General features: G+C 42.0%; 1 protein-coding gene across 3 annotated transcripts in view; it reads left to right on the top strand.

Annotated features, from left to right (window-relative positions):
• Positions 1–134: 134 nt before the first annotated feature.
• Positions 135–11,224, top strand: part of cbarpb (CACN subunit beta associated regulatory protein b) — a 49,398-nt gene continuing 38,308 nt past the window's right edge. For 2 of the 3 annotated variants that reach the window (XM_031786161.1, XM_031786160.1), the window contains exon 1: positions 135–292. The gene's annotated coding sequence lies outside the window, so the exon portion shown is untranslated. The remainder of the gene's footprint in view (positions 293–11,224) is intronic. The other variant, XR_004202386.1, reaches the window with a different exon arrangement.

The raw sequence follows: 11,224 nt of genomic DNA, 5'->3' as shown, positions 1-11,224 counted from the left end.
ACCTATTTTCATTATGTTCCACCAGAAGCCTATTCATAATAACATCACCCCCAAATACTTGAATTGAAGGGGGAGATGCTGATGATCTTCAGCACGCGCCTCCGCCTGCTCGTCAATCACTTACGTCACGTGGTGCGTCTCTGACTGGTGGTGGGTGTGTCTTAAGCATAGGGTTTCATTCATAAATAGTTTTAGCTGTTAAAGCAACATTACAGTGTTCTGCGAAGGTTTGGCGCTATTGGCTTCTGCCTACTGTACGTCTCAATACATGGATCACCTGAATTGTAATTAGGTGAGTGGCATTTCAGTTTCTTTTGCACATGCATGTTTGTGAGGAACATCAACCCGTAGCTTTTCAGTTGCACATTGAATACCAGCGTAAGTCTGCAGATATTGCAGATAGTCCGTATAGAAAGGATGGAAACAGTTTGCAGTGTAAGGAAAGCTTTTCTATAATTATGTATTTGTGTAAATGGAATGAAATCAATGTAATTGGAATAGTCGCTTCTAGAGCAGGCGCTCCTTAACACTCTTAACGAAATGGAAGAGCCTGTGGAACATGAGGCACGCACCGATACGCGTTCTTCTAGAATAGGCTATTATTTGGAGCGAGCGCTACACCTTTCTGTTGATCACAGCAAATTCATCCCAACGTCTTGGACTGTACAAATGAAATAGCATGAGATGGATCCATACAGAGACAACTCATTAAGAAGTGATGTGATTTTTATAGCAACAAAGGCAAACATTTTGAATTCAAAGTATTTTCGAAGGTCTATTGCCATAGCTATGTTTATGAGGAATGCAGCGGATTCAAAGAGCAAGAAAAGGCTGTAATTTTGTTTTCCTACTGACTTACAGTAGCAGTCAACTGAACAGTCACCTTGTAAAATCAGACATGATTCATCATTATGCATGTAACAGCATTCAGACGTGGTGAACTGTACATGGTGGGTGGCTTATTTGCATGCATGGTTTTACAGTAAGCTACTTAAATTACAGTAAACATTCATGGGGTTTGCTTCACACTTTGAGAGTTACTGTAGTCTAATGCATAATATGGGGAGGGGACATTCATAGGAATCCTACAGTACCATGGAAATACAACATACATTGACTGAGGCTTTCTTGTTATAATCTTTATTGTATTGCCTATAAAAGCCAGCTTGAGTGACGTTACAGTTCAGGTTTTCCTTGCTTGTGAGACTATCTCTTGTGGGTTTCATCAGGGGCGTCATGCCCATAGGGGGCACAGGGACTTGTGCCCCCCCGCCCCCCTCAGATTTGTCCTGTTACATATAATACTTGCCAACTAGCAAGTTTATGAAGTTGCTTTTAGCTAGCCCAGATATGTTCCCAACCTCATAACTAATTAACAAGAAGACATTTCTGGCTATCAATCAAATTACAGTAGATGGCTTGTCTTACTAAATAAAGGAAATACTAACAAAGTGTCTTACATTTTAGTAGACACTTATCTAGTGCATTTAGGGTTAAGTGTGTTGCTCAAGGGCACAGTGACAAATTTCTACCCTAGTTGGCTCAGGGATTTGAACCAGCAACCTTTCAGTTACTGTCCCAACACTCTTGACCTCTCAGCTACCTGCTGCCCAGGTAGCCAGATCAGCTTCAATGCACCTTGGCATTGGTTCTACAAGTGTCTGAAATGCTATTGGAGGGATGAAACACTGTTCTTCTGTGAGAATTTTTTTATTTTATGTTATGGTTGTGGTGAAAAACGCTGTCTCAAGTGCGGATCCAGAAGCTTTTTGTGCCCCTTACATTTTTGGGGTGCATGACCACATCTTTACAATGATTAAATAATGATGAGACAGGAATCAGTTAAACCATTTATCTAGAAAGTACTCATTACAACACATGATGTGCTGTGTCTAGAACTACAGTAAGTGTGGAGGTGCAAATGGCACAACTCTAATACACAACACCTCCTCCCCTCCTACATTAACTGTTGAGAGAGTCTGTTTTACAAGTTCAAGCATCTAGGTACCCACCAATCTCTCGTAGCGTAACAGCGGTCAACCTGACTCCCAACAACCATGTCTTTGGACTGGGGCGATGACATAGGTGTAAACCCCTCCAATCCAAAATTAAATTTAGAATTGGCTTCCTATTTCGCAACAAAGCCTCCTTCACTCACGCCGCCAAACATGTCCTCGTAAAACTGACCATCCTACCGATCCTCGACTTCGTTGATGTCATTTACAAAATGGCTTCCAGTACTCTACTCAGACTGCATCCAATTTGCTATCACAATGCCATCCATTTTGTCACCAAAGCCCCTAATACCACCCACCACTGCGATCTGTATGCTCTAGTCGGCTGGCCCTCGCTACATATTAGTCGCGAGACCCACTGGCTCCAGGTCATCTATAAGTCTATGCTAGTTAAATCTCCGCCTTATCTCAGCTCACTTGTCACTATAACAACACCCACCCGTAACATGCGCTCCAGCAGGTATATCTCACTGGTCATCACCAAAGTCAACATCTCCTTTGGCTGCCTTTCCTTCCAGTTCTCTCCTGCCAATGACTGGAACGAATTGCAAAAATCGCTGAAGCTGGAGACATACTTCCCTCACTAACTTTAAACATCAGCTAACCGATCGCTGCAGCTGTACATAGCCCATCTGTAAATATCTCACCCAATCTACCTACCTCATCCCCATATTGTTTTTATTTACTTTTTTGCTTTTGCACACCAGTATTTCTACTTGCACATCACCATCTGCTCATCTATCACTCCAGTGTTAATTTGCTAAATTGTAATTACTTCACTACTATGGCCTATTTATTGCCTTACCTCCTTATGCCATTTGCACACACTGTATATAGACTTTCTTTTTCTATTGTGTTATTGACTGTACAGTATTGTTTATTCCATGTGTAATGTTGTTTATGTCGCACTGCTTTGCTTTTTCTTGGCCAGGTCGCAGTTCTAAATGAGAACTTGTTCTTAACTAGCTTACCTGGTGAAATAAAATCTGTGTTAGTCTTATCCGGGGGATACGGTGCAGACCTGATGTGCTGTACACCATTCACCTGTAGAAATGTGGCAATTTCTTGGGACACTAGCTCTGGTCCGTTTTGTCGCTAATGAGTTGGCGTGGGGTTCTCAACCGACTAAACACTTCTTCTACAAGCTTCTTGCTGGTCTTCTCAGCAGTAGTAGACTTCATGATGGCAAACTCTGGCCATTTTGCTATGAGCATCCATGAGAAACATTTTGTCTTTGAATGGACCTGTGAAATTCACTTATGTGATGCCATGCCTCCTCCGGCCAATCCCATGGATGAAGAGATGCAAGTTGAGGTACTTTGTGAACCTTCTGACATGAGGAACATGTTTTTGCTTTCTCCTCAATGCTTCCATCCAATCCAGGCCACCAGAAGTAGCTTTGTGCAATTTCCTTCATGCAAACCACTCCACAGTTTAGCTGTTGCAACACTTGTTTCCTCACCGATGGCAGAATGATGACTCCTCTCCCACAGCAGACAACCAGACTGTACTGACCGCTCAGTTCTCCTGGTAAGGGTTCAGTTCTGGAGCATCACCCGTGGCTTTACATTTGATGTCCATACCTTCAGATAACACCGGGTGATTTCTGGTGTTTCTCTGCACTTGTGTTGAAGTGACTGGTGCGTTTTCCACTTGTCTGAGGTAGATGTGACTCCGGTTTGACCACATGTAGTGGTAACCTGGAGAGTCAATCTGTGTTGTAATGCAGTTCTGCCTTACGGTACTTGATGTCATGTGTGTGCTGACAAGAACAAAGCCCACATTCTGCAAGCAGAATGCAAAGGAGTGTAGCTGAACTTCCTCCCTTATAGATACTGGTGAAATCCACTCCAAAAATGATGCCTAGAGATTCCCGTTTCAGCTGTGTAGTTTCTGCTTTCTTTAATGTCCTTGATGTGAAAACAGTCGGCTTTTTATGTGAAGGCATGATATGGGACGACTGCTCCCACAACCTAAGGACTAGCATCTCAAGCTAGTTGGATGGGCAATGACTTGTCGACGTGTGTCAGTAACTCAGTTTTCAGGAGTATTTCCTTGCTTTTTTGACGAATGCTTCCTCACATTGTTCTGTCCATTTTCATGTTTTTTGTCCTGACAAAGCAACTGATGCAGTGACTTCTGCTTTGTTGCCAAGCTCAGGATAAAGTATCTGAGGAGCTGGAGCATCCAAGATAGCCTTGACCTTGGATGGAGCCTTGTGAAGTCCCATCACACCTGACGTGACCGAGGTATTGAACCGATTAGAAGAATGCACATTTGTTCTTACGAACTCGTAGTCCTTCAATCTCTTTAAGGAAGAGCCGAGTTCTGGAGATGTTTCTCATCCTTTCCAGTAATGAGGATGTCATCCAGGTAGCATTGTACTCCCGGCAATCCACTCAAGATATGGTCATCCTCTGGAACAGCACTGGAGCACTTGTGATTCCAAATGGTAGACGACAATACCTGAAGAGCCCCTTGTGTGTCTTGACGGTCAGCAGCTCCTTTTGACTTTTCATCCATGTGCATCTGTAAGTAGGTTTGGCAGAGGTCGATTTCAAACTTTTGACCCCCAGCTAAAACTGAAAAGGTCATCTATGTGTAATGGATACTGCTTAGCTCACTACACCGGGTTAACTGACTTTGAAGTCTCCACATATCCTGATTCCTACATCCTCCTTTAGGACTGGTACAATGAGGGTAGCCCATTCACTCACGCTGACCAGCTTCAGTAATTTGTTCTTGACTAAAGTGTCCAAGTCCGTCTCGACTTTTGGTCTGCTAGCATAAGGTACAGGTCATGTTTTCAGAAACTTTGGTTTGCCGTCTGGCTTAATGCTGAGCTTCACTGTAATGTATTTCATGATACACAGTCCTCCATTAAATCCCTCCATGTTTCTTTAAGATGGTGGATAGGCCTGTCTCCATCGGTCATTGTACGCACTGATTGCCAGTCCAGTGTGATCTAACTGCAAACAACCCAGTAGTGATGGATAGTCTCCTTCCATGACGTAGAGTGGCAGCGTTTCTGTTTAACTGAACTGAGGCCTCAGAGGCCGCTCACAGCAACTGTTTCACCTGTGTAAGTCCTTAACACAATGTGTGCTGGCTGAAGTGGAAGGTGTTTCAGTGTCTTTTTGTAGACTGACACAGGAGCAGCTGTATCTCGTGTCAGACAATCTCCATACGCACTAGCAAGCACCTCGCAAGAGAGACAGCCATGCCCCCCCCCCCCCCCCCCCCCCAGCAACAGCAAGTATTTTCAGTGTGACTTCCTCATTGGATTCGTTCTGTGTTCTCTTGCTCTTATGTTTCTTTTGTTGGAATGTCTCTTGTTTTTGTTTTCAGTCTGATGCTTTCTGATCTCTTTTTGTTTCTGCAGGCTTGTTTGATGTGGCCCTTACCAGAGGCTAGTGAAAGGCATACGCTGACCCACACCCAAAATGTTTTTGTAGAGGTGCTGACTAACAGAATAATTTATGATAAGAAAAAGTTTCACACCAATTATGCTGCCAGACATTTAATGGGCATAGAAACCAGTGTTTTGGTGCCTTCAAGTGAGAAGGGACTGTGTGCCAAAACATTGGTTGCTATACCCATTAAATGTTTGGCAGCATAATTAGTGTGTGACTTTCATTCTTAATTTTTTACCTTTTTTACCACTGGCTCAGCAATCCATGTACTTAAACGAGCACATAGATGTCCTGCTTTGCCACAGAGGAAGCATGTGCCTTGATTTCTGCTTTTCAGTTGCAACTGTGCACTTATCCTGATGATCTCTAATGCTGAGCCTCTTCCATGGCCACACTGACTTCAATTGCCTTTGCCAAAATCAGATTACTTTCAGTCAATAGTCTCTCTTGTGTAGTTTCGCTCCGTAGCCCACATACTAGTCGGTCTCTGATGGTGTCATTTAGAACATCATTAAACTCCCAGTACTCTATTTCTTTTTTTTTTATGCCACAGCAAACATTGTCCCTGATTCTCCTACTTTCTGATTTCTTCTGTGGCACCTAAACATTTGTGCAATAACTAGTGGTTTTAGTAAAAAAGTGCCTGGCTGTAGCAGGCTGCGAAGTAAATTGAATGTAGGGCTGATTTTTGTCCTCATCAATGTTATTTGCAAGAACAAAATATCCAAACCGTTCTGTATATGAGCTACACTGCTCAATACTTTCAGCAAACTGTCCAATATTTCCAACCATTCCAGACATTTTTAGTTTCTCAGTAGGCTCCCGATTGTCTCTTTTTTTATTTTTTTTATTTTTTTTATTTTTTTTTCAAGTTAGTCTTCACAGTTGACCTAAATATCCTCCCTTTAATCACGTTTTCTCGCTCTAACGTCCTTCTCAAATCTGTTTCTGCCATCCATGGCGACGCTAACTCCCTCTTAGCTAGTTTGACTATGCACTTGCCTCTGCTAGCAATACACTGAGCTAACATTAGCCTAGACTGTACCAAGGAAAATGTGTTTAAACTTCTAAACTGACCTCTTCAGGACAGAATAGTTTCTGTAGGTTCAGACTTACTCATCATCAATATTTTATGTCTCGTGGGTTTCATAACCAAATGTATTTATATAGCCCTTCTTACATCAGCTGATATCTCAAAGTGCTATACAGAAACCCAGCCTAAAACCCCAAACAGAAAGCAATGCAGGTGCAGAAGCACGGTGGCTAGGAAAAGCTCCCTAGAAAGGCCGAAACCTAGAGAGGAACGAGGCTATGAGGGGTGGCCAGTCCTCTTCTGGTTGTGCGGGGTGGAGATTATAACAGAACATGGCCAAGATGTTAATGTTCATAAATGACCAGCATGGTCAAATAATAGTGAACAGGTCAGGGTTCCATAGCCGCAGGCAGAACAGTTGAAACTGGAGCAGCAGCACGGCCAAGTGGACTGGGGACAACAAGGAGTCATCATGCCAGGTAGTCCTGAGGCATGGTCCTAGGGCTCAGGTCCTCTGAGAGAGCGAAAGAGACAATTAGAGAGGGCATACTTATAAGACAGGAGAAATACTCCAGATATAACGGACTGACCCTAGCCCCCCGACATTAACTACTGCAGCATAAATACTGGAGGCTGAGACTGGAGGGGTCAGGAGACACTGTGGCCCCATCCGTTGATACTCCTGGACAGGGCCAAACAGGCAGGATATAACCCCACCCACTTTGTCAAAGCACAGCCCCCACACCACTAGAGGGATATCTTCAACCACATCTTTATAACAAGTCCATAATGACGAGACCGGAATCAGTTAGAACATTTATCTTGAACGTGCTCATCTCAACACATATTACCCATGATGCTCTGCCTATACAACTACCTTAAGTACGGAGGTGCAAATGATACATCCCTAATACACAACAAGTAACACATTGGGAAATGTCTGTTTCCTTGGCTTAAAAAAAATAAACATTAGAATGCAACGTATTGTTTTGCTAGCAGCAGTGTATAGGATTTGGCAGTGCCCTGTTGCTTCCAAAGCAACTGAGCTGCTGGTCAGAGCCCAGGCAAGCCTATACGGAGAGGTTACTACAGCCCTGAGCAGGTGGGTGGGCAGAGGCAGGCTGAGCATGCAGCAAGGAAGCTGAGAAGGGAGAGAATCTCATCCATAGCTGCTGCACACAGCCCTCCATCAGGGTAAGTCACTCCGACATGCATCTCCCCTGTAGCAAAGGCGCCAGTGCTGGGGGAGGGGGAGAAAGAATAGGTGCTGTGCCAGGCAAAGAGTGCTGCTGCCATGCTGCTTCTCCCTGTGTGTGTGCTGCAGCAGAATGACTGGCTATGATTTGTTTTGTATGAGGGAATGCATTGAGCCTCAGCTGTTGGACCACCAAAGCTGTCTCTTAGTAATGTGATGGCAGAGTCTCTTTGATGCTGAGGTGGGAGGATGGAAGGATGATATACGCATTGAAGCTAGGCTGCCTGGCTGGTGACTCTTTCGCAATTCGGCAGACCGACGCTAGTTTTGGTTCTGCTTCTTGCCAGTCTTTCATGTCTGGAGATGTTGACTTGTAGTCATCCCAGCAAACCAAAAGGTGTAGGGAAGGTGTAAGATCATTTCCCCTAAAAGTTGTAATGAAACATTTTTCAGAATAAAACATTTAAATATATTTTTTTTAAAGTCTAGTTGTGTTGACGATTATACAATGATGGTATTAGGGTGGCACATTTAATTATTTATTTTAAAGTTCCCAAAATGTTGTGAGTGTACATGACAAGTTATTTATATATATATATATATATATATATATATATATATATATATATATATATATATATATATATATATATATATATATATATACACACACACAGTTGAAGTCGGAAGTTTACATACACCTTAGCCAAATACATTTTAAACTTGGTTTTTCAAAATTCCTGACATTTAATCCTAGTAAAAATTACTTGTCTTAGGTCAGTTAGGATCACCACTTTATTTAAAGAATGTGAAATGTCAGAATAATAGTGATTCATTTATTTCAGCTTTTAGTTCTTTCATCACATTCCCAGTGGGTCAGAAGTTTACATACGCTCAATTAGTATTTGGTAGCATTGCCTTTTAAATTGTTTAACTTGGGTCAAACGTTTCAGGTAGCTTCCCACAATAAGTTGGTTGAATTTTGTCCCATTCCTCCTGACAGAGCTTGTGTAACTGAGTCAGGTTTGTAGGCCTCCTTGCTCGCACACGCTTTTTCAGTTCTGTCCACATTTTCTATAGGATTGAGGTCAGGGCTTTGATGGCCACTCCAATACCTTGACTTTGTTGTCCTTAAGCCATTTTGCCACAACTTTGGAAGTATGGTCATTGTCCATTTGGAAGACCCATTTGTGACCAAGCTTTGATTTCCTGGATGATGTCTTGAGATGTTGCTTCAATATATGCACTTTTTTTTCCCTCACTCATGATGCCATCTATTTTGAAGTGCACCAGTCTCTCCTGCAGCAAAGCACCCCCACAACATGATTCTGCCACACCTGTGCTTCACGGGTGGGATGGTGTTCTTCTGCTTGCAAGCCTCCCCCTTTTTTCTCCAAACATAAGGATTGTCGTTATGGCCAAACAATTCTATTTTTGTTTCATCAGACCAGAGGACATTTCTCCAAAAAGTGCGATCTTTGTCCCCATGTGCAGTTGCAAACCATAGTCTTTAAAAAAAAAAAATTGCCCTTTTTCTCCACACTTTTGTGGTATCCAATTGTTTTAGTAGCTACTATCTTGTCTCATCGCTACAACTCCCGTACGGGCTCGGGAGAGACGAAGGTTGAAAGTTATGCGTCCTCTGCTACACACCCCAACCAAGCCGCACTGCTTCTTAACACAGTGAGCATCCAACCTGGAAGCCAGCCGCACCAATGTGTCGGAGGAAACACTGTGCACCTGGCAACCTTGGTTAGCACGCACTGCGCCCGGCCCGCCACAGGAGTCGCTGTTGCGCGATGAGACAAGGACAATATATTATCTATTGTTTACAGAACTCATTCAACAATTTTAGATTAAGTTTGTGGGAAAAGTGTGTGTGTGTGGGGGGTGAAGTATTTTTCTCCCATGGGCAAAGACATTTAAAAGGGGTGACGATATTAACAGTAATTTTGCTCCAAATGTGCAAATTGTCCAAACAGATCAGGGTAGATGGATTTTTAAAAATATGTGATTGGACAATAAACAGATGGCTTATTAACCTATACTGTCCAAATAATGATTATCTTATTATGATGGGGATTTTAATATGCTTTTCAATACCTCTATGGACCGTAAAGGAAATCACACTATCACCCTCAGGTACTTAAGGATATCATGAATATCCTGGATAAATTGGAATTAGTGGATATATAGAAGCTTAAATACTCTGACCTACTGAGATAGACGTGGCGGAGGCTTAATCAAGCTAGTCATCTTGATTACTTTCTTATGTCAATCTCTCCGGCACCAAAAGTTAGTGTTGATGGGGGACAGAATACCGTCGGATCATCATATAATTGGCATATATATTACTCTTACAGAATTTCCACGTGGGCAAGGATATTGGAAATTTAATCAAAGCTGATATGATGATATTATAACTAGGACAGTAGATTTTATAACTTACTTTTTCCAACGTACAATAAGGGGATCTGCTGTACCTATGTTATGGGACACTTTTTAAATGGGCCTTTAGAGGCCATGCAATTCAGTACTCATCTATAAAACAAAAGCAATTTAGATCAAGAGTCCATATTAACAAAGGAAGTTGAAGGACTAACAGTACAGTTAGATAACAATAGAGGCACAGAATAAGTTAGAGGAAAAATAAATGGAGGAACTTATTCAAGAGCGATCCAGTGTAATATGTTTTATATATAGCAAACTGGATGGAATATGGGGAAAAAATACACAATTCTTTCACATCTTTAACAGATGCTACCAAAAAAGGCTGAACTCCAGTGCTGGCTGGCATACCAGTGGAAGTATACCAAACATTTTTTTTATATATACTCAGAGGACCATTATTAGCCTGTTTTATATAGGGAGTGTTTATCGGCCACGTAACAAGGTCTGATTTTCATTATTACTGAAACAGGGTGTGGGTGTGTGTGTGTGTGTGTGTGTGTGTAAAGATCCAGTCCATTTGAAATATTGGAGGCCTCTTACACTTCAGTGTTGTGATGCAAAGAGTCTAGCTAAATGCTTGGCGCATAGAATTTAAAAAGGTATTGTCCGATATTCATCCTCATCAGACAGGATTTTTGCATGGACGATACATTGGAGATAAGACGAGTACTGAAAACGATAGAATACTAAGAAATATTGGGGAAACCAGGCATGGTTTTCATAGCTGATTTTGAAAAGTATTTTGATAAAGTAAGACTGGAGTTTATATATAAATGCCTAGAATATTTCAATTTGGAGAATGTCTTTATAAAATGGGTTAAAGTTATGTATAGTAACGCTAGGTGTAAAATAAAGCAAAAAAATAAACCTCTCACTGACAACTGTTTATTTTCAGCAAACGTAATTAACATGTCAATATTTGTATAAACATAAGATTCAACAACTGAGACATAAACTGAACAAGTTACAGACTTGTGACTAACAGAAATTGAATAATGTGTACCTGAACAAAGAGGGGGGGGGGGGGGGGGTTCAGAAGTTAGTGTCAGTATCTGGTGTGGCCACCAGCTGCATTAAGTACGGAAGTGCATCTACTCCTCCTGGACTTCAAAAGATT

The sequence above is a fragment of the Oncorhynchus kisutch genome, linkage group LG13, assembly GCF_002021735.2.
Source record: "Oncorhynchus kisutch isolate 150728-3 linkage group LG13, Okis_V2, whole genome shotgun sequence".
Taxonomy (NCBI): Eukaryota; Metazoa; Chordata; class Actinopteri; order Salmoniformes; family Salmonidae; genus Oncorhynchus; species Oncorhynchus kisutch.
The sequence above is the reverse complement of the archived record's forward strand: the minus strand, read 5'-3'. Positions and strand labels throughout refer to the sequence as shown.